The sequence below is a fragment of the Hemicordylus capensis genome, chromosome 6 (assembly GCF_027244095.1).
Source record: "Hemicordylus capensis ecotype Gifberg chromosome 6, rHemCap1.1.pri, whole genome shotgun sequence".
NCBI lineage: Eukaryota > Metazoa > Chordata > Lepidosauria > Squamata > Cordylidae > Hemicordylus > Hemicordylus capensis.
In genome coordinates this window covers 40,724,779-40,748,973 of record NC_069662.1, presented here as the reverse complement: position 1 = coordinate 40,748,973, position 24,195 = coordinate 40,724,779, and the positions used below count along the sequence as shown (strand labels likewise).

General features: G+C 42.0%; 1 protein-coding gene across 1 annotated transcript in view; it reads right to left on the bottom strand.

Moving 5' to 3' along the window:
* The window catches only part of HOXB3 (homeobox B3), a 39,681-nt gene extending 16,799 nt beyond the window's left edge, over positions 1-22,882 (bottom strand). Inside the window, exon 1 of the mRNA XM_053263631.1 lies at positions 22,845-22,882. The gene's annotated coding sequence lies outside the window, so the exon portion shown is untranslated. The remainder of the gene's footprint in view (positions 1-22,844) is intronic.
* Between the last annotated feature and the right edge of the window lie 1,313 nt (positions 22,883-24,195).

Sequence of the window (24,195 nt, the reverse complement as noted above, 5' to 3'; positions counted from 1 at the left end):
GTTAACAGTTCTGCTGCGAGTCATCCAGTGCTGCGTTAGTCCAGTGACACGGAGTGGTATATATGTACTTGTGAATCGGCCCTGGGCACCTTTAGGGCGTGTTTATTCGATTTTAATGTTCTTAAATCTCGACTGCCGGCTTTTGTCTGTCAAGGATAAAACAGCGTGGAGGTGGAGCTATACGTTTGAGATGGGGCGGACACGGATCACACCTATCATAAATATAGAGCGTTAGTATGATGGAGAAGTAACGGCCAGTTCTAGAGGATTTGCAATTATAAAGGGAAGTGGGACAATTCTTCTTAGACTAACCAGCCCTGTCTCGCCCAGCACAAAAGCTGTTGCACAGCTCCCATTCATTTGAATGGAACTTGTACAGGAGAGCTTTTTACTGGATTGTGCCCAGGATCCTCCAATAGGATGCGAATTGATGAGGAAAAGCAGCAGAAATGAACAAGACGTTCCGATTTCTCATTCACGATTTTGTTGTGATTGCTGTTTAAGAAATAAATCAGAGTGTCTCTCTGTGCTTCCTTAACCTAAAGTTTTGTGCATAACGTGGACCATTTATAACGTGTTTAAACGCTATTGGTGTGGTGGTGGTTTCAGTAACACTGCCTATCTATCTACATACCTACCTACCTACCTATCTATCACATTTTTTAAATTTTTAATTTATTTGTACATCGCTTTTCAAAAAAAAAATTCACAAAAGGTTTACATAGCAAAATAATTGCAAAAATTAGATAGATAGATAGATAGATAGATAGATTGTCTATCTATCTATCTATCTAGATAGATAGATAGATAGATAGATAGATATCTCATTTTTCTTCCTTAGAACTGAATGTTACTATAGTAGCAGCAGGTTGCAGTATATATTACTCCTTTTCTTTGAAAAGACTGAAAAGTCTTGTTCCATTTATCGGACCTCTTCCTCCCCTCCCCTCTTTTTCTCTCTTTATTTTATACTATTTATACTACTTTATACTATTTATACTCATAGCTCTAATAATCTAAACTGAAATGTGGTTTCCAAACAGCGGATTTAGTGGTGTCGTGATGTACAGTGGATAAGACGACTGTTCGTGTGCATAGAAGTGAGTTTCTCTGAAAATCAATGGTGATCTCTCCAAAGTAAAAAGTTTAGGATTGCAGCGATCTCCTGCAAGTTTTAAGAACTGGTTTAAGATTTAAGTCCTAAAAACCTTGGATTATAAGCAATTGCTGCCACTGGTTTAATGAAGCTTACATCAAGTGTATGAGCTTGGAATCTCAGCCTGATCTAGAATATGGATCATAAACAGTCCGACTGACCTTACCTCCTTTCCAGATCACGTCTGAGTAGGATCCCATGCGTGCGCACTCTGAGCCTATGCACATCTGTTTTGTTTAAGTATATCCCACCTTTTCCTTTCTAGACCTGCTTAGCTTCAGCAAGGCACTTGTGTCATGCACCCTCAGACCATGCTCTGGAGGATGTATTGCAGCAAGATTTCTAAGTACAGTTGCAATGCTAAGCATGCTTACAACCAACAAATTCCAGTAAACGCAGAGACGCAATCTCCGAAGTAAACCTTTTTAGAATGGGGCTATAGGCGAGGCTGGGGCAAAGATCTTGTGCACGTTTATTGGAAAGTAAATCATATTGAAATAAACAGGACCTACTACCAAACACACCGTTTTAGGGTGATGGACTCTAGCAGACCGAAATATACTTACTGGGAGTGAGCTCCACTGAACACAGTAAGACTTACTTCTGAGTAAACGTGCATAGAACTGCGCTGTTAGGAACTAATCCAACCATCAACCAAAAGACTTTGGGAAACCGTGATAAGGGAGGCCTGGTCCATGGTCCGTACAGCAGAATTAGAGACTTCTGCGTGATAGAATGGACTGCACCACTTCAGAACGCAAGTAGAAGGGGAACATATTTGAATGCTTCCTTGCACAAGTTTCTTGCCCGTAGAAAGCTAGCAGAGTCAGGAGCAGGCTGGGTAGAACCATTCTTCCTAATGCACTAGTTCTTTGCTTTCAGAGAGCGTCGTTACATGGGGAAGCATTCTAAATAGGCACCCCCTATCAACAACCTGAAGTGGTATAGTCCATTTTACCACCTACTGCATGGGTACGCCAAACTGGAAAAGGAATGTGTACGTGTGTAGGGCAAGTTAGCCAGAATAATTATGCCTCTTCATTCTTTCTTAATGCCCTCATCGCCACACATGCACACAATCTCTATCCAGAAACCCACTCGAATAAAACAGCATTCCCACCCGATTGGTTCCCTTGATGGATTGTAACTCTTTCTCCCCAACGACCTTTGGTTTCGAAACCTAATAAGTCACCGGATTAATGGACAATCAACGGAAGTTGCTTTAAATTGCCTCCGAAGTTTGAAACATAAGCAACAACAGAAAAGAGGAGGAGACAAACTCCCTGTATTCTTTCTTTCTGTTTCGCACCTCCACCCATCCCATCTTCTGTCCTCTGGGAAAAGCCAGTTTGCCTTGTATGTATGTATGTATGTATGTATGTATGTATGTTTGCCTTGTTTGTACCTCTTCACCCTTGATCATTGATGGGGTACATGTGTGTGCAACGTAACAGTCCAACAGATAGTTTAAAAGCACGAAGATTAGATGAGTGGAATAAATCTTCCACCATATGCCAAAATATTCATTTGGGATTGCATGGAAGTCTCTTTCAAGGATACATACTACCAAGTAGTTTATTTCAGATCGGGGTACGAGGCTGCCCTTGCTAAGACTTCTACAGCACGATCCTATTAGGTATATTTAATCGGAAATAAATACCAATAAGTTCAGTGGGATATCACTCTTTAGTGTGCATAAGACTGCGGTCTTACTTGGAATCACGTTCCACTGGAGTCATAAGAATCTACTCTGCTGTTTAGCTTTGAGGCGCAGGACAAGGGCTCTCCCCACCCCTCACCCCCATATTTATCCCAAATTCCTCCAAATTCAAGAATAAGGGGTGAAGTAATGCTTTCACATGACTCCTATACCTAGACGTTTGGAACCAACTCTTTCCTCTCTACGCTCTCCCTTTTGATCGCCCCCTTAATTTGATTTTTCACACGGCTTCTCAGTCTCACCCATCTCCTGATTTATCTCACACTGGTTGTTTGTGAGGCTGCTATTTGGTTTAAACTTTATATGTTTACAGATATGGAAGAAGAAAAGAGAGAAGAGGAAAACAGTGGAGCGCGGGGAATAATATAAACAACACACACACAATGCGGTGTAGTCTCTGTTTTTAACAAGGCCATAACAAACAAAGGAAAACAGAAAGGAAGAAGGGGGGGAAGAGAAGGGTGGAATTGACTAGGAAAGAGAGACGTCTCTGTTGCTTCTCTTAACCTTCTACCCTTCGTGGCCTCCTCCAGTGTTGAAAGTTTTCAGCATTGTTATCTCTTCCTGGCTAGGGCTGAACATGGATGCCTGAGGAGACACTTCCTACTTTACTAGAAAGTTACTGCTAGCTAGCATGGAGGGGGCTCACTTTAACACCCACGCTCCATCTCTTAACACCATGAACTACAATAAAAGCTTTAACTGGAAGAAAATAGCGTTTTCCTGGAAGAAAATAGCATATCTGGGATCCTCCCTCCCTCCCTCTTTCTTTCTCCCTCTCTCTTTCTTAGAATCCCAAATCCATCCCTCCTCCCTCCCTCCCTCTTTGAATCCCAAATCCATGTCCATCCATCCATCCACCTACCCATCCTTCCTTCCTTCTTTCCTTCCCTGAATTCCAGTTCCTTCCTTCCTTCCTTCCTTCCTTCCTTCCTTCCTTCCTTCCTTCCTTCCTTCCTTCCTTCCTTATTCAGTTCAGGTCAAACTTTATAAACACCTAACACTGCTATCCTAAACTTTTTAGAAAGAAATCCTATGGTGGGTTGCTTACTGCAGATAAACTTGTTTAAGGGCTGGAATGTATATAAAACAAAAGCTCTCTGTGACCTAACATCTGTCTATTATAACAAGAATAATCCTAGAGGAAGGTGGAACTGTTGAGGGCAGAACTTCAATTTTGTTTCAGTCAGTCAGAAATAGCAATATAATGAGGAGTTGGAGAGCACAATAAGTTTCAGGGAGAAATTTTTCTTGGTGTGAAAATCTCCTTTCCAAGACACACAAAAACAGGGAAAGGGATTAGGTGATAATTACATTTTCTAGCAACATGCAGAATATACAACCCCAACTGGTTGGCCAGTGGTCTGGACATTAGAGACTGGTCTCTGCTGGACAACATTTCATTCAGTTTCAGAAAAAGTCAATCTTTCATTTTCCTGACACACTACTTTAAATTTAAAACTAGCTTCTTTATGGGAAGGAGCATGCTGATGTGATGACACAAAGCAGAATTGTGCTTTTTGGATCTTGGCAAAAGTACGAAGAAGCAGACAGGAGCAAATGTCCCAACAACTCTTTTTGGAGCTCATGTCACCCGCATTCTTCACTGGCTGTCATCCAGACTAAATTACTCATGAGTAGTCCCACAAGTTAGTCATGACATTTAAGTGGGACTACCTATCCCACTGAAGGCATGCCCTCACCTCTTGCCTGTGGGCTTCCCAGGGGCATCTGGTGGGCTACTGTGTGAAACAGGATGCTGGCGTATAGAGGCCGGGGCCTGATCCAGCTGGGCTGTTCTTAACAAGATGATGGAACTAGTCTGGATGTTGACAAATTAGTTTTTAATTCTGTCATAACAAAATAATAGTCCTGAGGTATTTGAAAATAAAACCAGAACAAGCCATAAAGCCCATTGTCATTTAATGTTATCCACTTTTCCTGACAGAACATAGAAATAAATACATAATAAGGAGGCTGTGGAGTGAACACGCCACAGTTCAGTTTATTTGGAAGAAACTCCTTGCAGTCGATTACAGTAAACCAGAGTTAGTTGCCTCCTGACTGCAACTCTAATCTCTGTCTCTGTCTGTGGGAGCCTGGCCACTTACTTGGATATATATGGTTAGGATTTGTGTGCCTTTCTCTGTGTTTTCTATGTCTACCTATATTTGTTAGGTTTCACATATTAACCAGTAGCTTTCTTGGCCAGTTTCCTGTCTTTGATCTCTGGAATTCATCAGCATACCTAAAGCCTAATTGGGACCTAGGCATCCATAACAGACTGGTACATAACTGGTCAAGAGTTAATTTTTAATTGGAAGATGAAGAATTGCAAACTGGCCAATGTTTAACAGTGCCTCAATAGCCTTATTGTGATACATGACATTAAGGCCTTAGGTTGAAGTCAGGAGTTGCATCTCAAACCTACTTGAAAAAGTAAGGAATTTGTACAAACATATGCATTTTGGAATGTCCACCATTATTATTTAATAAACTTTAGGTCAAAAAAGCAACTGCATTTTAATGTTTGTTCAAAATACGTTTGTTATCTTCAGCCCACCTCTCCCAAAAAAGGTTGGGAGATACTAATGGTCCAACTTCATTTTATTCTCTGAAGACTGATATTCCTGCTCTCATGGGTTACCAGAGGTTATTTATCTGATCTTTGATGCTGCAAATATTAAAACCTGATTCTGGTCTAGAACCCTTAAAGCTGCAATGAAGAGTTGCTACAGTCCGAGAGTCTCTTCCTAGTTCTTTGCTGTGTTGGTGCCTAAATGGTTCCAATTAAGATAAGATAATTTTTTGAAACATGATCCCCAAATATGTTTGTGACCAAATCTTGTCAACAGAGTTTGTCTTCGAGCTGGTGGAAAACAACATCTGAATTAAAGAAGCAGCCACTCCATTAATATCAATTTTCTTCAGTGAAAACTTTGGTTCTTCATCAAGTTGATGATTTATGATAAAATCGATTAAATTAGGGTCACTTAAGGGCCTTGTGGTTTCCTCTTGGATTTCATCTGTCAACGCATCAAGCAGCTTTTTTTTAATCAAGTTTAGCTGGAGGCTAGTAAGGAAGATGATTCTGGAGCTGAGGAAATTTAATGCAAAGCAATTTTCAGGAAAGGGAGATGCTCACAGAGCAGAGTTCCTGCTCTCCTCCAATATGGCCTTACTTTGCCGCAGGAAATCTTAGACACTGGGGTGGATTTTTTCCTTTTTTTAAAATAAAAAGGTGTATGTTTATAGCGGCAGCATGGTCTCAGAAACTATTTAGCATGGAAGATACAAGCCACCCTGAATTCAGAAGGCTTTTGTACTCTCAACAAATGCCATTTTATGCATTTTACATTCCTGTTTTGTATCTACCATGTTCATAGTAACCTCTCATTTCCTAAGGATTATGCATGAGCAACTGTTATTCAGAAAGAAAAGGCGCTTCTCTTCCTAATAAACAGAAACTTATATCAGGAGTAATTTTAAGGAGCAATGAAAGAAAGAGTCCTCTCCCCCTTTGGAGGAAGAGTTTTGTCTCTTAGACTAAAAGCATCCCTTTCAATACAACTCTTTTGACTATATACTGGCTGGCTATTAAAATATAAGGAAGATTTGCCTTTAACGTCTCTGGAATCCTCCGTTATGAAACATTAGGAAGAATCTAACATGCATTTGGAAGATCCTATGGATGTTTGTTTGTTTGAAAGCAAACGCACTGAGTTAAATGGGATTTCCTCCTATGTAAACGGGATACATAGTAAACGTGATACATACTTCCTCCAGTCCTATGCAATCGTGCAGCCCCATCCTATAATGTTTCTCTCGGAAACAGGACTCACGCTGTGCTACTTCGGCTTCCAAGTAAGTGTGCATTGGATTGCTCTCCAAAATCTTGTACGGGCTAAACAAAGGTACTCCATTTGTTTGGCGGGGGGAGTAAATAAACTGGTAAGGTGCACCAATACCAGCTTCAGTCTTCCAGTGTTTGAAAGACTTGGTCGGTCCCTTAGAAGGCATCCCCACCATCTCTGCCAGACCTTGCTCGTTCAGTGGAGGCCAAGCCTGCTTACTACAGACTCCAGCAAGATAACCACAACTGGCGAACACAAAAGAGAGCCAAGTATGAAGGGTGGATGGGTGGGTGTAGAGGGAGGGGATGGTACCTCCTTTCGACAGATACAGATTTGGTCTTCTAGGAAAAGGCTGATCCTGACTGCAGTCACCTCAAATAAACACAACTTTCTCAGCGCCATAAATCACATCCCCCTGTTTAACACCCAGCTTCCCACCCCGCAAAAAGCGTTTGTAGTTTTTCCTTTCAAACAGTCCAGAGGCGTTAAACCTTTAACAAATGTAGTGGGGGGGGGGGAGGAGAATCTGCTTTGGGCCAAACACTGACTTTCCAAGAAGCAACCTGCCTCTCATTTATGTTATTTGTACTGGACGCCCCATATTCATGCGTTATTAGGAGATCATTAATATCATTGATTTCATATATCACCAGCTTCCAACTTTTCCTGAACAGGCTACAGGGTGTTTTTGTGGAGGGTGGGGGGGGCTGTGCCTAAAGCTAGAATTCAGACCGACCAATGGACGTCCTTCCGAGCTTTGTCATGGCTATTAATTAAATCTCAACGGCCCTGGAATTCCTATGCTAGGACCCGCCGAAGTTGTGTAGCGGTTTAGTGGCGGTTTTTTGGTTTTGTTTTTTAAACTCCTTACCTGCAGTAATTCGCAACCAAAGGGTTTCAGGAGAAGGAGCGAAGGCGGCAGAAGAGGGTCGGAAGAACCTGGAGCAAGCGAAGAAAGAGAAGGAGAGAGACTACAGGACGGTTGTTCGGTGGATTTTGCTGCTAAGATCTGTCCTGTGGATTTCGGGGCTCAGGTTTCCACCGCAAGGATGCTTTGCTTTTGGGGAGCTCGCTTGGATTCCAACTTGAGTGAAGCAAAAATATAGTAGTTCCCGAAGTCTATCCGTCGCAAGTCGAAGATACGGGGATTTTTTATTTTATTTAAGGACAATTTTACCCTCTCTTCCCCACAAAAATGAAGGGGGGGATTTCTACCGTCTCCTGCCAAGACTGTTTCTCCTTTTAAAGACTTTAAAATGTTACAAGAGGGGGATCCTACTGACTGACAAGAGGTGCCAGAGAGAGGGGGACCAAATGGATTCTGGTTTTAAGAGGCCAACAGGAATTGGCTGGTTCTCAACGTCAGGATACAAAATTGATTCCATATGTCTTTTTTTCCAACAGACTCTCTCACACCCACAAAATGTATCAAAGAAAAGCAAAGGCTTAGCAAGTTATCACTTTTTGTAAATATATATTTATATAGCCAAAGTGGCTCAGATGAGAGATTTTTTACTATTGCCATGTTTTAAATAGCAGATCTACGGGTTTATCATTAAACACGAAAGGAAAGGTAAGGCATGGAGAAAAGGTCTTGAATGGGAACGGCCTTTCATGGCATGTTAATACCATCTATCTATCTATCTATCTATCTATCTGTCTATCTATCTATCTATCTATCTAGGCAGCTGTGTGTCTTTCTGACTGTCTAGGTAGCTGTTCTCTGTCTTCATACTTTGCTAAAAGTGGCCTTCCCTTCCTCTTTGAATCCCAAATCCTTCCTTCCTTCCTTCCTTCCTTCCTTCCTTCCTTCCTTCCTTCCTTCCTTCCTTCCTTCCTTTAATTTTACTATCTATCTATCTATCTATCTATCTATCTATCTATCTATCTATCTTTCTATGAAACATTCTAATTTTTATTCCAGTGCACCATTCCCTGCTTTTATCCTTATTCTATACATGTATTGTATTCATCCACACTATCTAGCATTTTCTTTCTTTCTTTCTCTTTCTTTCTTTCTTTCCACCAGGATCTAAAATGGATTTTCTTGAAACTATTGATTTACATGGAAGTGGTTTCGGATTGTATCCTTTGGGTGATAGCGAGCCAGGAACAAAGGAATAAATTCACGTGGAATCGGGAGGCCGACCTCCCCCTCCTCATCCCACCCTTTCTACAGCTGCCTGCAGCTGGCGCTGGATCTTGTCTGGAAAACAAGGGCTCAGAGACGTTGGCCTTTTAACAAAGGACTAGCCTTTTTTGCAGGATTAGGTTGGTTCAGCCACCGACTTCCCAGTCCTAGAGACCCTCGCATTGCCGCCATATTTGGGAGCACTCCGGTGTTAATACGCTTCGACTTTTTTTAATTAGTCTATGGCTGATTTGGCCTTTTATTTTGTTAAATTCTAATTGTCGCCTCTGATCCTTAGAATGGAAACCTTAGTAAACGAAGTTGTGTGTCGTTGTTTTAAAACGGATTGAAGTCAAATACGACACGAAAGTCTCTTTTTACAAAGGCCAAAACAATACTAATCTACAAGGCATCTCTACACATCTAACTAGTTTATGACTTGCAGCCTGGTCCAAGATACGATTACTTGGAAGAACTTCCCATTGTGTTCAGTGGGATCTACTTCCTATTACCGCGTGTTTAGGATTCGACAGTAGTAATCAAACACTAACATGAATTGTTTGCTACTCCAAAGAGTGATCGGAATGGAACACTGATTCCAAACGCTTGCTTAGTCCTCTGGGACGGGGGGAACCAAAAAAACTAGTAAGGGTTTCTCAGAGAGAGAAAACCACCACCACCCCTTCTCCCTCTCCTGCCTGCCTTCCTCTCTCTCGTCGTTTTATTTTTAATAAACCAAATACGGTTATTTTAATACACCCAATATGGATGGCATTGGACTCTGCTGTCTGCCACATTTTATTGTATGTAAGATTTACTTCTGCGTCTTTTAACCAATTAACTATTTGTAAACTACAAAGTAATCTAACAAATACCCTAACAAATTGTCTGAAAATAAGGTCCATTGATTTAAAGGTAAAGGTAAAGTGTGCCGTCGAGTCGGTGTCGATTCCTGGCGACCACAGAGCCCTGTGGTTGTCTTTGGTAGAATACAAGAGGGGTTTACCATTGCCATCTCCTGCGCACTGTGAGATGATGCCTTTCAGCATCTTCCTATATCATGGCTGCCCGATAGGTGTTTCCCTTAGTCTGAGAAACATACCAGCGGGGCAACCTCTGACTTGCTAGTCAAGTCATTTCCCCGCTGCGCCATTAGGTGGCTTACTCAATTGATTTAAGTGCTCTTTATTTCCAGTAACACCCGCACAGTGAGCATAATACAAAAGGAAGGTCTCATGAGCAAACTTCCCATCCACAATTCAGATCGCAGGCTAACATTTCTTAATACATCCTCATCCCTAAATACATTAATATGAGAAAGGGCAGCACACTAAACTTGTCCTGGTTGAAATCCGTGGGATTTTCCTGTCAGTGCTCTGAAGATCTAGGGAGGAGAACTGGTTTTGTGGTAGCAAGCGTTAATTGCCTCTTTTGTTAAGCAGGGTCTGCTCTGGTTGCATTTCAATGGGAGACTACAGGTGAACACTGTAAGATAGTCCCCTCAGGGGATGGGGCCACTTTGGGAAGAGCACCTGCCTGCTTGCATACAGTAGGTTGGTTCCAAGTTCCTAGCACCTCCAAGATAGGGCAGAGAGATTCCTGCCGGCAACCTTGGAGAAGCCTCTGCCAGTCTGTGTGTAGACAATACTGAGTTAGATGGACCACTGGTCTGACTCGGTATAGCAGTGTCCTATGCTCCTATCTTGGCCTATAGGCTTCAGAATACCAGCTATTGTGGGTTTGAATAATGATAATTAGAATTAGTGCCTGATATGAAGAGGAACATTACTCCAAGGAGTTCACTTGAAATTAAAAGAATAAGTTAGGTATAACCCAACTTGTCCTTTTAATTTCAAGTGAACTACTTGGAGTAATTTTCCTCTTCCTATCAGCCACTAAATATGTTGTGAGCACACTATCTATGTATATTTTAATAATGTATTGTTATTCCTAATCCATCAACATTTTTCACCACAACCCGCCCCCCCCCCCCGCCCCCACACACACTCGCTGAGAACACTTCTAAAATATATACTTGGTGTCTGATCTCAGGCATATTACTTGGAAATACAGCCCACTGAAACAAATTGAACTTATTCAACATTTCTCCCATACATTCCAATAGATTTTGTGCAGGAGAACTAGATAGGCTGTGCCCAATAGATATTGGATCTGGACATTAGCGGGTATTGCTATTCTGTATTGCAACCTGGTTAGGCTCATGACAGGACAGTAACCTGAGGTGAAGTGAATGGAACTCACTAACAAAAGAGGCACGTCAGCTCGAGGTGTCATAGCATAACTTAGCATAACTTTAGTCATGAACTTTTAGTCATGAACACCCACTTGGGTGCAAGAGTAAAATCGCCACCGTTCCAAGTTAATCAGCATAACTGCCTGGTCTTACTTGGAAGTGAGTCCTCTTGAAGTCAATGTAACTTACTTCCAAAAGTTATGAATGTATATGTAGTTTAAAAATCGGGGTGCCAACGTTGTCTCGTTTCGTTTTTGTTTTGTTTTGTTTGCTTAGGTTTTAGGGAAACTGATGTTCGGAACTAGGAGTTTCTTAATAGTATTCGCAAGATACTTTTAAGAACTCCTGTGACAAAGGCGGGACCTGCAGAAACAACCATTACATGCAGACCCTCCTTTCTGCAAAAACCCTGCAGTGACTAGTGCGGCTCTCTTCCTTTCTGTCTCACTTGAGCGACATTCACTGGTGCAGACAAACAGAGAGGATCATTGTAGTTTTTAGCGTCATGTGTGAACTCCACCCACCTCTTTGTTCCTACCTGCGCCTCTGGCATTGGAGAACTCGGTCTTTTCATGGTCTCCACTTACGCCATGCCCTAGACTCTTATGTAGGTCTCGTTGATATCAGTAACATTTTTGGCAGAATGCTTGGCATCTCAAGCCTTTTTGTACTGGACAAACTTAGGAATGTGCAATGGGGTTCTGACGTGAAGGGCCCTGGCTGGAGTAGATGACTTTAAGGTGTGTGCAATGACCAGATTAATTTTGTTTTATTCGCCCAGGGCTGATATAACCCTTTGCAAATGATCAGCCAGAATAAATCGATTGTTGGTGCAGATATAGCCAGAATCTTTGGCTACTGACCTCAGAGCAACCTTTCATATTGACTTCAGTGGGATACTGATTGCACTCTTTGGAACATAAGGCAGTGCGCATTACGCAGGCTCACAGTGGCCTTGTTTCACCCTTCACTCCTCTTAGGCAGGGGGTTCCAGAATTTTATCTTATTGTTCCACTTAAGTTAAGTCCCACTTAAGTTGTCCTGAGATTACTTGATCTCAAACCACTCTTTAGCAGAGCGCATTAAATAGGGTGAAGTCATCCACTGAAGCCAATGGCAAGGGTGGGCGGGGGGGGGGGAGTAGAAGCTCTCCAAAGTTCGAACCTGAGAACCCTCCGGAAACTTTTCCTGTAAGATTAGTTTATGTGGGCTGGCTCGTGGCGGGTTTGCCAGAATATTGGTTTACATGGTTTATAAGGCGTGTTTGAAGTGTTGTTCAGGGGCGTTGGGAACTTGGGTGAGGGAAGATGTGATATTGCAGTTTGCTCTGCCTTTAAGAAAAGGACGGTATGGAAAAATACAAATACATATATAAATTAAATAATGAATAAAACTCACTTTTCTTTAAAAGGATGAGGACTGCACACAGAGTTTAAACGCCAACACATGTTCGGACACTGATATCGATGAAGACTACTTCCAAACAAAATAAACTATATTTGGAAATGGCTATCTGTATAATAATAATAATAATAATAATAATAATAATAGAAGATATGGAACATGTGTGAGGTGAAAAATAGGAAAGAACCCCACATTCGAGGGAGGCTTTCTATAGCATTTTGTTAATGGACAGAGGTGGTGATGGTAGTCAGAGAAACGTTTAAGAAACTCTCGAAGTAATATAAGCAATTTGAAAGTGTGTGTGTGTGTAATCAATAAAGTATCGAGTGTTTAAAATATTATTTATCTCATTTCTCCGTGAATCATCTATAAAAGTATTGCTAACTTTCTGAGGCATTGGAGATTAACCGAGTTAATAAAGAAATATGCACATAACACAAACGAAAATTGTAATGATTTCTCACATTGTTATAAGCTTGTAGAAAAGAACGGGAGCAGAAAGTTATTATATTATCTCCGATCAATGAATAAACTGATAATGAACACAGATGGGGAAATGTGATTTAATGACATCGGGTGGCCAGCAGATCCAAGTTAAGGGGAAACAGGAAGGAAGGAAGGAAGGAAGGAAGGAAGGAAGGAAGGAAGGAAGATTTCATTCCCGAAATATTATTATTATTTGTCTAATGATGTGCTAGGAGCTGTACACATTCATGTATTCTGCTCATTCTGCACATTCTATCATAAAAACTCAGCTGGTGTCCACGAACACGCCACACACAATCCAGTGGTAATTTCATCTGCACCAACTTCATCAAAAAGAATGGGACCTAGACAGGAGCCCAGGAGGACTTCTGGTTGGATTGAGCCCGTTCAAGAACTAATATCCACTGACAGTAAAATAATGTATTTCTCAGCAAACATGTCAAGAGATCTAGGTGTGCGCAAATCCTTCCATTTCCCTGGCCTAGAAGACCTCTGGCTTCCGTTCCCTCATCTCGCGCCACCAATATTTAAATTCCTGATCAGACTGGAGAGCGGTTAGATACTTGTGCCCACAAAAGGGTAGGAGGAAGGGAGTGAAACGGTTTAATCCGCATTGCCTTCTTCTAATAATCTCGCTCTTTCGAGTACATCTGACTTCTGTGAGACAGTGCAAGGAGAGAATCAGGTGCCTCCAGACCCCTTCTACTGAATGGAAGAGAGGCAAGACATTGGGAGGCAAGTGAGTTATGGAATTCTCTGCCCCCACAGAACCTGAAATCCAGCTAGGGAATCTAAACCATTAAGTTAACAGGTAAGGATAGTCAGAGTGCCACATCTCAATTTTTTAATTATGTATCTTGCCTAAACTATACCGAATCCCTTCCCTTTCCGTTTTGCTCAGAAGTCTTTTTGAGCAACCATTTCATTCTTTCTCTCCCAGCTTCCTTCCTTCCTTCCTTGAATTTTTGTTCACTTGAGTAAGTGGATGAAAGAAATAATATCATAGATAAGATCAGGAAGGAAGGAAGGAAAGAAGGAAGGAAGGAAAGAAGGAAGGAAGGAGAGAGAGAGAGAGTCGTTGACAAAGAGAAGAGGAGTACTTGGCTTTCCCTGGGTTCTTTGAACCTCCCTCCTTGTCGCCATTCATATTTAATGAAAGTCGCCGTGTTGGCCTAATTGCACTACATAAAGGTTTACACTAGCAGACAGAGCAAAATAGCACCACTCGGGGCGGTGTTAAAACTCGGCTGGGGAGCCGAGGAGAGCAGGGCGCGAAGGATCCTCAGCTGAGCATCCTGTGCGAACTGTCTTTTCATCTTCCTCTCCTCCTCTTGCCTGTCAGCTCTGTTCGCCTCCTGCGTGTCGCAAGTTGCGATAGTGTTTCTTATGGCCAAACTCCGCCCCGTCTGACTTCCACCTTCCGCGTTTCATCCTTTAGAGGCCGGTTTCCTGGCCACTTTCTGGATTCAGCTGGCAACCCGCAAGGCAGTTGGCTGGGGGCTGCCACTTTCTAGTCTGCACTGGAAATTCCTCACTCCTGGGCCCTTCTGCATTGTAAGAAGGGCAACCTTCGCCGCCCTTCGGCCCGAGCTCTCTTCCTTCCAGAACATCTCTAACCTCTGACGCCGTCCTTTCTCATCGAGCTGCCAGCGACTGGCCTGGAGGGTCATTCCCAACACTTCCCCATCCAGGGGTGAGGTCTGTGGCAGCCCCTTGTTCTTGGGAACCTGTGGCTGGGCGCCTTCCCCGCGCGCAGAGATGAGGCTGACATTGCCCCAGAGCAACAAAACAAAACTACGCTCGAAGTTTAGGGCTTCTTTTCTTTTCTTTTTCACTTACAGGAAAAGAGCGAAGCATGTAAGTCAGCGGAAACATTTCTCAGACTCATCATTGCCCTCGATTGTACTTAAACCTTGGATCAGACCTTCGGAACCTCGAATAAATGTCTTTTGATGTTCAAATTTACCAAATGTTTCCCCCCTGGAAGCCTCTCGGTTTGCTTCTCCATCTATACTTTCAAATACTACTTTCCAAGACTTTACTCAAACAAACCATAGACTCTTTAAAGACCCCAGACCCTAAAATCTTGCTGTTAGGGACATTCACCTTTCACCGTATTAACTCCTCTGTTCTGTACTGGATGTATAATATCACCCATATTCCACCCAAAAAGCGAACGATATTTACAAGAAAAAAAGGCCTTAATTCTAATAAAAAGCAGTCCTAGTTTAGAGGAGTACATTATTTGTGGACTGCTGACGGGCGGGGTGTGGAGAACGACCCCATATACAAAGTTCCTGCTGGGGGTTCTATTGTTCTGTCATTGCTGGATCTCTACTACAGGTTTGGAAAAGTGACCTCTATTGTTCTACCGTAGCCTCAAACGACAAAAGTAAAAGGAAACACACACACACCTCACACAGACACCCTGCTCATCTTAGTCAACCTAAACCAATCTTGCCAACCGGTTGTATTAGATCCTACACTGCAGACACAATAATACTTAGCATCTTAACCATCTCGCCTTTGTCCTTCGCTGAAGAGGTGGTCATGTTTAAATTTAACAATGCTACAAGCCACTTGGCTGGATTTTCCTTGTGTTCGAAAAAACTTTGGGCACAATACACAGGCAAGTTCTCCCGCTTACGTCCCATTAAGATGCACAGGAGATGTTCAAGAGCATGAGCAGGAGAATCTCCCCTACGGCGGTGCCCCGAATCCTTATACACCCCGGAGAATTTCAGCTCGGAGAAACCAGCACATCAACTACACAAGAGCCCCACCACCACCACTACCACTATCTGCTACTGCTGACGGTTTTTAAAGGTTGGCAAACCGGGGAAAGTCCCGGTCTCCAAGATTTCTAACCGCTACTTTGATGTTAGGTTTTCCCAGTTCCTGCATCACCCAAAATTTATACAAATCTCTCCTTAATTGGTAATCACAGATGCTTTAATTTAAGACCCCCAGCTATACAGTTTTCACATTAGCTTTTGATCTATTACAGTAAGTCGTCTGAAATAATCAACTCTAGGGAGAGAGAGAGAGAGAGAGAGAGAGAGAGAGAGAGAGAGAGAGAGAGAGAGAGAGGAGTTCTGAAAGATCACACATCATTTTCGTTTGAGAAATGATTTATCTCGGACGATGCCATAAACAACACAACTCTCTCTCCCAAAGACACACACACATACAATGGGAGAGACTCTGTTGGTGCTGCTGGTACTGACATGTTTATTGTAATAAATCAAGAAAGAGAGAAAGAGGAGAGAAGAGGAGAGAGAGAGAGAGAATGGGAGAGAGAGAGGTCTGAGAAGAGAAAAAGATAAAAGTGTGCGTGTGTGCGTGTGATATATATATATATATATATATATATATATATATATATATATATATATATATATATATCTCCAAGATGGGTATAAATATACACAGCACCAAGGGGTGAAGAGAAATGGGAGAAAATGAAGATGGCTATTTGTCACATTTTACGACAATAACATTAATAACAAACAATAAATTTACATGGACATACAGACTGGGAGGCAAGAAGGGATCTCCCGCTACTTACAATAAGTCCAGCCCTCGGCGTGGTTTCTTGCTTCCTGAGAAATGTTTTATTGCAGCACTCTCACTCTCTCTCTCTCTCTCTCCCTCACTCTCTCTCTCCTCCTCACTCTCTCTCTCACTCTCTCTCACACACTCCCTCGCTCTCTTTCTCCCCCCCTTCCTCTGGTATAGGCTTATGAGAGTGTGTGTGTGTGTGTGTGTGTGTGTGTGTGAAGAGAGAGCGAGCTTTTTTTAAAAAAAAGACAGTTGAATTTCACGTCAGACACAAGGAGACCATGTCTGCGATTTTCCTGACGAATACATATCTATTCTGCAACCTCTGCATTAATTATTTAATGAATCACGTGACTCGGGAAGGGGGGCGGGGGGGTCTCTTTCTCTCCCTTTCTATCCACAGAGAGGGCCGCTGTGACCTTCCATTGGAACGTTGAAACGATACGTTATATATATCACATCGATATCACACACGTATAAACACATTCTGTCACATTATACACATATACGCATGCATGCATGTATGCCTCTGTGTGTGCATACTTATGGGTACATCTATTTGGTAAAAATATTTATACGAAATGTAACGTTATGAAGACACCAGGAGTGGTTAATTGGAAAGACACGTGTTATGAATAAATATAGTCACGGTTTTCAACAGAAGGAGAATGTAATAATATTGAACAGAAATGAAAAGTACGGCTATATTGCTTCAGAATGAGTGGCTTACTTACAGAGATTACAATAATTGTCTAAAACCGCTTTGGATATTGTTATCCACCTACGTGGTCCTCCCTTTCTATGCCTTCCCTTGTTTATCTTCTATCTTTATTTTTTCCATCTTTCTCTTCCATACACACCTCTTCTCTCTTTACTCTACTCCTCCCACTCTTTCTGTAAACTGAGAAACTAAGAATAAATGTGCTAAGCAAGTCTGGGACTCTGCATTTAGTGCAGAGTCAAATAACGATCGATAATAATAATAATAATAATAATAATAATAATAATAATAATAATAAGAAGAAGAAGAAGAAGAAGAAGAAGAAGAAGAAGAAGAAGAAGAAATTTTGAGTCAGATTCTGGAAGTTTGGAGACGAATGTTTAAACAAAAGAATCTCCTTGACAAGAACTTTGAAGAGACCGTGTTAAGGAACCCATCCCTCTACACAACACAATAGAGTGTAAAACACAGTTACACGTGCTTGTGCAAACATCGGTAATGCCGTCCTGTTATATATAAAAGAGAGGCGCTGGAGAGAAAAAGAAGCAAGTGTCGCTTATATGTTTAAGTGTGCGATTTTTGTTGGAAAAAATAATCCCCCGATCTTCTTTTCCAGGTGATAAAAGAACTCCGGCATCTTTCCTGCAGACAATGGGACTGATAGGGCCTGGCGGGCAGCGACTTATATAGACAGAAAAATCAAATCAAACAGTGGCACGGCGGGGTGGATAGAGGAGGATGAGCTAGGAAGCGAAGCTCTGCGTTTCACTCAGAGAAAGAGGGACAGACAGCGTGTGTACAACTCCCTGATGGTCCTTGGACCTCTGGGCTCTTCTAACGCTGAAAGCACACCTCACAGAATAAGAACCCTTATCTCCGTAGAAGGAAAGCGTTTGAAGCATGCATTAATCAGTGATCCGCTAAAGCAAACCCGGGGTTTTTCTCTTCAAGAAGTCTCTGGAACAATAGGATCAGGGAGAGCTAGTCGCTGAGAATAAGGAGGCATATCAAACCCATTAGACTGAAGAGAATCATTGCTTGAAAAAGAAGAGTTTTTAAAAATGACATTTCCCCCTTCTCATTTCTGTGAATCTTACTACCTCCAAATCCTGCTCACAGTATTTTGGGGTGAAAACACAAAGGGAGACAGAGCCTTGTTTCTAAGCGGATTTGCTTAGAAATAGGACTGCAGTCTTCTCATGCTTAGAATCAAATTCCATTAAAACCAGTCAGGACCAGGCAAATGTTTTATTCGATCAGGATGCAAGTGGCGCTGACTTTCGTGAAAACATACCTCCAAGAAAGTCTCATTGCTTTAAATCAACCATAACTCCCATTGATTTTCAACAGCATCCCACTCTAAACACTTGGCCGTGTAGAAGGAAATCCCATTGCAATGAATGGGACTTGCTACCAGAGAATGCGTTTGGGGCCGGTTTTGTATTGCTTCGAAGCCAACGAGGAGATAAATGCAAAGAACAAAAGAAGAACTCGCTACAGATTTCCACGGCGGTGAGGAGACGTTGCATAAGAAAAGGAATGTCTTGGCCCGCGGAACTGACTGACTGAACACACAGAGGAAAAATCAGGGCAAGTTCCCCCTCAAAACAAAGGTTCGGGTTTTCAAGCCGCCTGGATTGTATCGAGTCATTTTTTTTAAAAAAGCCAATTAAAAGATGTCTTTAAAGACATCTTTAAAAGAAGGGGGGAAAACATGTCTGTAATCCATGGGTTGCAAAGAAAACAAAAACCCGCCTACCTCTCCAAACCACCCCCCTTCTCTCTTTAAAAAAAAAAAAAATAGCAACTTTGATTCAAAAAGATGTTTCTGTCTTCTCTAGTTCAAAGTAAAGGAAGCGCCTCGCCTCGCCCTGGTAGGTGCGAGAATCCGAGCGGGTTTTTCTCTCCCAAGCTAAAATGAACGTTTATATAGTGGGAAAGGCAGATTGATTTACGAATTTAAACACGCCGGTTTTATTGGGGATCATAAATCTGTCAGGGTGCTACCGATCAAACTGAGAAAGCTCCCAAACTCCGCTCCCTGGCCAGCCAACCTCCCCTCCTCTTTCTCTGTCACTGAAAGGGACGTTTCCAAAGGAAAAGCCGGCAGGATTGTATCATAGAGTTGGTGTGTGTGTTGGCTTAAAAAAAGCCAAATCTGGCAACAGAGGGGTGTGTGTGTGTGTGTGTAGGAATCGGGTATACACACACACACACACACACACAATACATGGTGGGGACGGGAGGGAGGGAAGGGAGAGTGTTTAACCAAATTAACCAAAAGCAGTGGTTAATTTGCACCTGAGTCCATCCCTGGATTCTGCTCTAAATTCCTGCAACACATGTAGCCACACTAGCAGTCATCTAAACAATTGAGAAATGACCATCGAAAGAATGAGGAAGAAGAGAATGTCTCAGAGCATGGACAGAGCTTGCACTCCTCACTGTTGAATAACCACAGCCTCGGCGGGGCTTCAAACGTCTGTGAGTGGAGAGGAGGGTTCCTCCCAGGCAGGCCTGAGCCCGAGACTTTCCCTCTTTGGGAAACGAAAGCGCAGCGCTTGGGCCCAAGAGCCTCCAGGCCGCAGAGCCGCTGGCTGGTGGCTGCAACGCCCGCACTTTGTAGGAAAGACAAAGGTACGGTGTTGAGGAACCTTACTTCGAGTAGTCCCATTGACATTTGTCATTTTAATTTCAATGGGACTCCTTGGAGGAATCTTCCTCATCGGTGCCTGAACCGAAGAACAACAACAACAACAACAACAACAACAACAACCAATTCAAGTTCCTTCTCTCAGTGTACACCTTCCCGCCCCTACATCTTCCTATGCATGCATTGGTCCTCACATGTTATCTATCTATCGATCGATCGATAGATAGAACGATAGATAACATCTAGCTAGCTATCAGCTATGGTACATCTTCCCTCCCCCTGCTCCATGTATCTCTTCCACCCGCCACCAATGTATTGAGAAGCTATATTGCAATCTCTGGGTTTGAAAACCATTGCCGTTATTTTCACCTTACATATTCAGACATGCACATCGGGGAGGGCCGATCAGGGACATGTCTTCTCCTCTGGATTGGCGTGACAATGAATGACAACGAATGACACCTCTTTGGTGGTTGGTATTTCAAGTCTACTTCCTCTCCACAGCCAAAAGCTAACGTTTGAAAGAGCTACACTCGCTGCCTTTTTGGGGACCCCGGAGGCGCTGATCATTCACTAATCACTTAGGTAGCATTGGCTGCGCTGAAGATCGTTCAGCACTCCCGGCTTCACTTTGCATTAATCTAAATGCCACTACTCCGGCTTAACTTGTTCGGAGACACGGATGAAAGGTTCACATTAGCAAAAAGTTCAATATATGGCCGGTTTCATGGTTCATGGCAACGCATCCATGATCCTAATGGTTTGGGGTCTCACTCAGCCCTGTCCAAGTGTGCATGCAGGTATAAATGTCCCCACTGATATATTTACAACAGGATGTATTAGGTGATAAGCACTACATTTTATTTCCTTGTAAAACGAGGCTTGGCTTGTCGTGTCCCCAAATCGTCTTCAAAACACAATATAAATTACTGCATTTTCATTCTGACTAAGCTTTGAGGGCCTCAGCCCTCCATTCTGCAGGATATATAAGATTCCTAGAAAATCATGACCAGAAAATTTTGATTATTTTAAAGAAAGCTTGACATTTAACATAGAAATCAACATCCTGAGAAAGAGCAAAGACGGACAAAGCAGCCAGTTTAACCCAATAAAGATGCTTTCCAGCTGATGCTTCTCAGCCAAGCAATACACTTGCTTATCAAAAAAAAAAAAAAACCAAAAAAAACCCACCCACGTCATCAACGCCTTCAGCAGTGCCTGCTTATTCTTTCAGGTTTCGTGCCTATCACAGAGAAGTCTGTCTGCACACCATTTGGGGCTGCAGAATAAAAGATAGAGGGAATCTGAAGAAAAGGGGTGAAGAAGATGCAAGAGGGCTGGATTCCCCATCCCGCTCAGCCACACTTCCTCTTCCAGCAAACCCAGGTGTCCAAGTAAACCAACTAGGCCATAATTACCCAGAGTGACTCTCAGCACCACACACATCAAAACACTGCCTTTGTTCTTGTGAGAAACAGAAAGGCGAAAACAGATCAAATGCAAATGTTTGAAAGCGGCTCTACTAGTACTGTGGCTGCTCTTACTACTACCAGCACCACCACCACCAGCACTAATACTACCAGTGCTCCTCCTCCTCATCCAATATCATATGAGGATTATAAAATAGTACCCATAGGAAATGTGCCAATCACCCCCACAATGAACAAGATATCCAAATAGTTCCAAGTAGGATTGCTTTATTGCATGCATGCATAAATATAAGCAAACCTGAGGAGTTCTTGTGCAGCTCCTATGCATTTAAATTAGGCTTGTGCAGGAGAACTTCTGACTGGATTTATTGGGTTAGGGGATGAAACACAACCAAGGCCATAATTAAAGAAACCTTAAGCAACATATCCTGAATGGAGGAGAAAGAAGCCATGAGCGCAGACAAAGGAAAGCTGTCCTCTTAGGGAGCAGGCGGTGGAGAGGTCTACAGAGATAGTGGGTTTTATTTATTTGCTTTTTTATTGCCCTGGTTTCCCCGTTTGCCTCCAGAGTTTGCTTTAGCCCGCCTCTGTTTCTGTACGAGCAATGCTACACAGCACACAATGTCCAGTCCTGAAAAGGTCAAGGGGTTTTGAGGGGTCATTCTGTAGCTGCAATACCAGGCTAATCGCTTAGAAAACGTGTCCCTTGGATGAACTCCATGCTCACTCCACAGCTCGCCAGAGTCAAATTTTAAATCAATTTCTTTTAATGCAATCTTTCCCCACCCTGAAATGGATGGATGGATAGATAGATAGATAGATAGATAGTCCTTCATTCACACCTCTGCTACTGAACCTTAAACAAATCTATACACAAACTTCACACACGAGAATTTTACCAGATATTCACAAGCCACACCTCCTTTGTTTTAGCTGAACCTATGCAATATATGGCATTATTCTTATACTATTCACTGGGATAGAATTCTAAAGCAACAGAGACTCCAACCATTCTGCACCCATGCAGAAATAAAGACAGAACAAACGTCCATTTAATCCCAGAGCCCCATCTCTACCCCACCACCCCACCCACATTATCATGAAAGAAAATAACTTTCTTTGGAAAGCTCAACTATACAGTTCACATTACAGAAGAAAATAAAATAAAATTGAAATGGAGTATGTTCAAACAAATTTCTCTTATCTGAGTCCTTCCTCCCTCCCTCCCTCCCTTCCTTCCAAGGAAAATTAAAAAAAATTGCTTCGGAGGAAACTCATCATAACACTTTATTAGGTAGGAGTAAGGTCCTTGAACACAGTGGGACTTGCTTCCGAGTAAGCATTCTCCATAGGATCGGGCTCCATAAGACATGGTTTTAAGATGAGTACACGTTAGACTTTGCCCCGCCCCCATTCTGAAAAAGTGAAGCAATATACAATTTCAAAAGAACAAGCCAAGCCTCTTAAAAGTTACCTTTTTAGCTTCCCACGAGTTTTCTCCAGATTCTCAAAGGTGTTCATGGCTGAAGTAGACGCTTCCATTTTTTAAAAAAATACAAAAATGTAAAAGTATTGTGTGCCTATGTGTGCATGTGTGTAGACACACACACACACACGCATATATATTTATATATGCATACACACATACGTATATATATATATATATATATATATATATATATATATATATATTCCCCTTGAAGATCTCTTGAAAGATTCAAGGCTCCCGGGTACTCTTTTTTCCCAACAGAAGGTCTGCGGAGGTTTGCTGTTGAATAACAATAGGGAAAGGATAAGTATTTGAAGAAAAGAAATGATTAATGATTTTTTCGGTATAATTCTCACATTTTTCTCAGCTTCTGTCTGCTTACAATGCTTGTGAACCTTTAGGGCCTATAGAAATTTCCATCCTAAATTCTATTCACAGCCTTCAGCTTTGATTTGGTTCTATAGAAGCTACATTCTTACCAGCATATGCTTTTAAAGTTTTGTTTGGAACTATGTGAGAGAGGGAAAGTCTTGCTGTAACCCTGAAATGCAGCAGGACTCCATCCCTTAGAATCTCTAAAAGCCATTGAAATGTAGCCACTGTGGTCAGGATAATTCTCCCTCTATGCAAAATGCAAACTTCTTTCTAAAGAGTCTCTCCTTTCCCCATATGTGCCATAGCTGGTATAAATGCAGCTGTAGCTCCTACTCTAAGGCACATGCCTCCCTAAAGCCCTCACTGTTAAGTATATTTTTAAATAATAATAATAATAATAATAATAATAATAATAATAATAATAATAATAAACAATCATGCATATGGTTTGCTTAAGTATGAGTTGTTGTATGGTGAACATGAACAATTCATTTTCAAAAGGTAACATCATAATATGATTTTAGTGCTGGAGATACCAAGAGCAATTATTTTTTCAGGATATCATGTTCGCATCACTGGCAAGCTATCACCATCGCCTGAAAACATTACTTGAAAGTAATTCACTGATTTCAGTGGGATTCCCCCCCTCCCCAAGTAAATTTCTTGTGCTTGCAATCCATTGATTCCCAAATAGTCCTGTTCAAATCAAGGTAAACATCCTGAATTAAGTGGTTTGGATTGTATTTAGGGGTTACCATTATAAACCACTTATTCAAGAGTACTCCTGGTAGGTTTAAATACATTGTTCCACAACTACAGGGTTTCGAATAATGAGGTGGCAGCAGCAATGTTCATATTCATTAGAATAAACAGGAATTTTTGAGCAGATTTCCAGGCAGTCTGTCTGTCTATCTATCTATCTATCTATCTATCTATCTATCTATCTATCTATCTATCTATC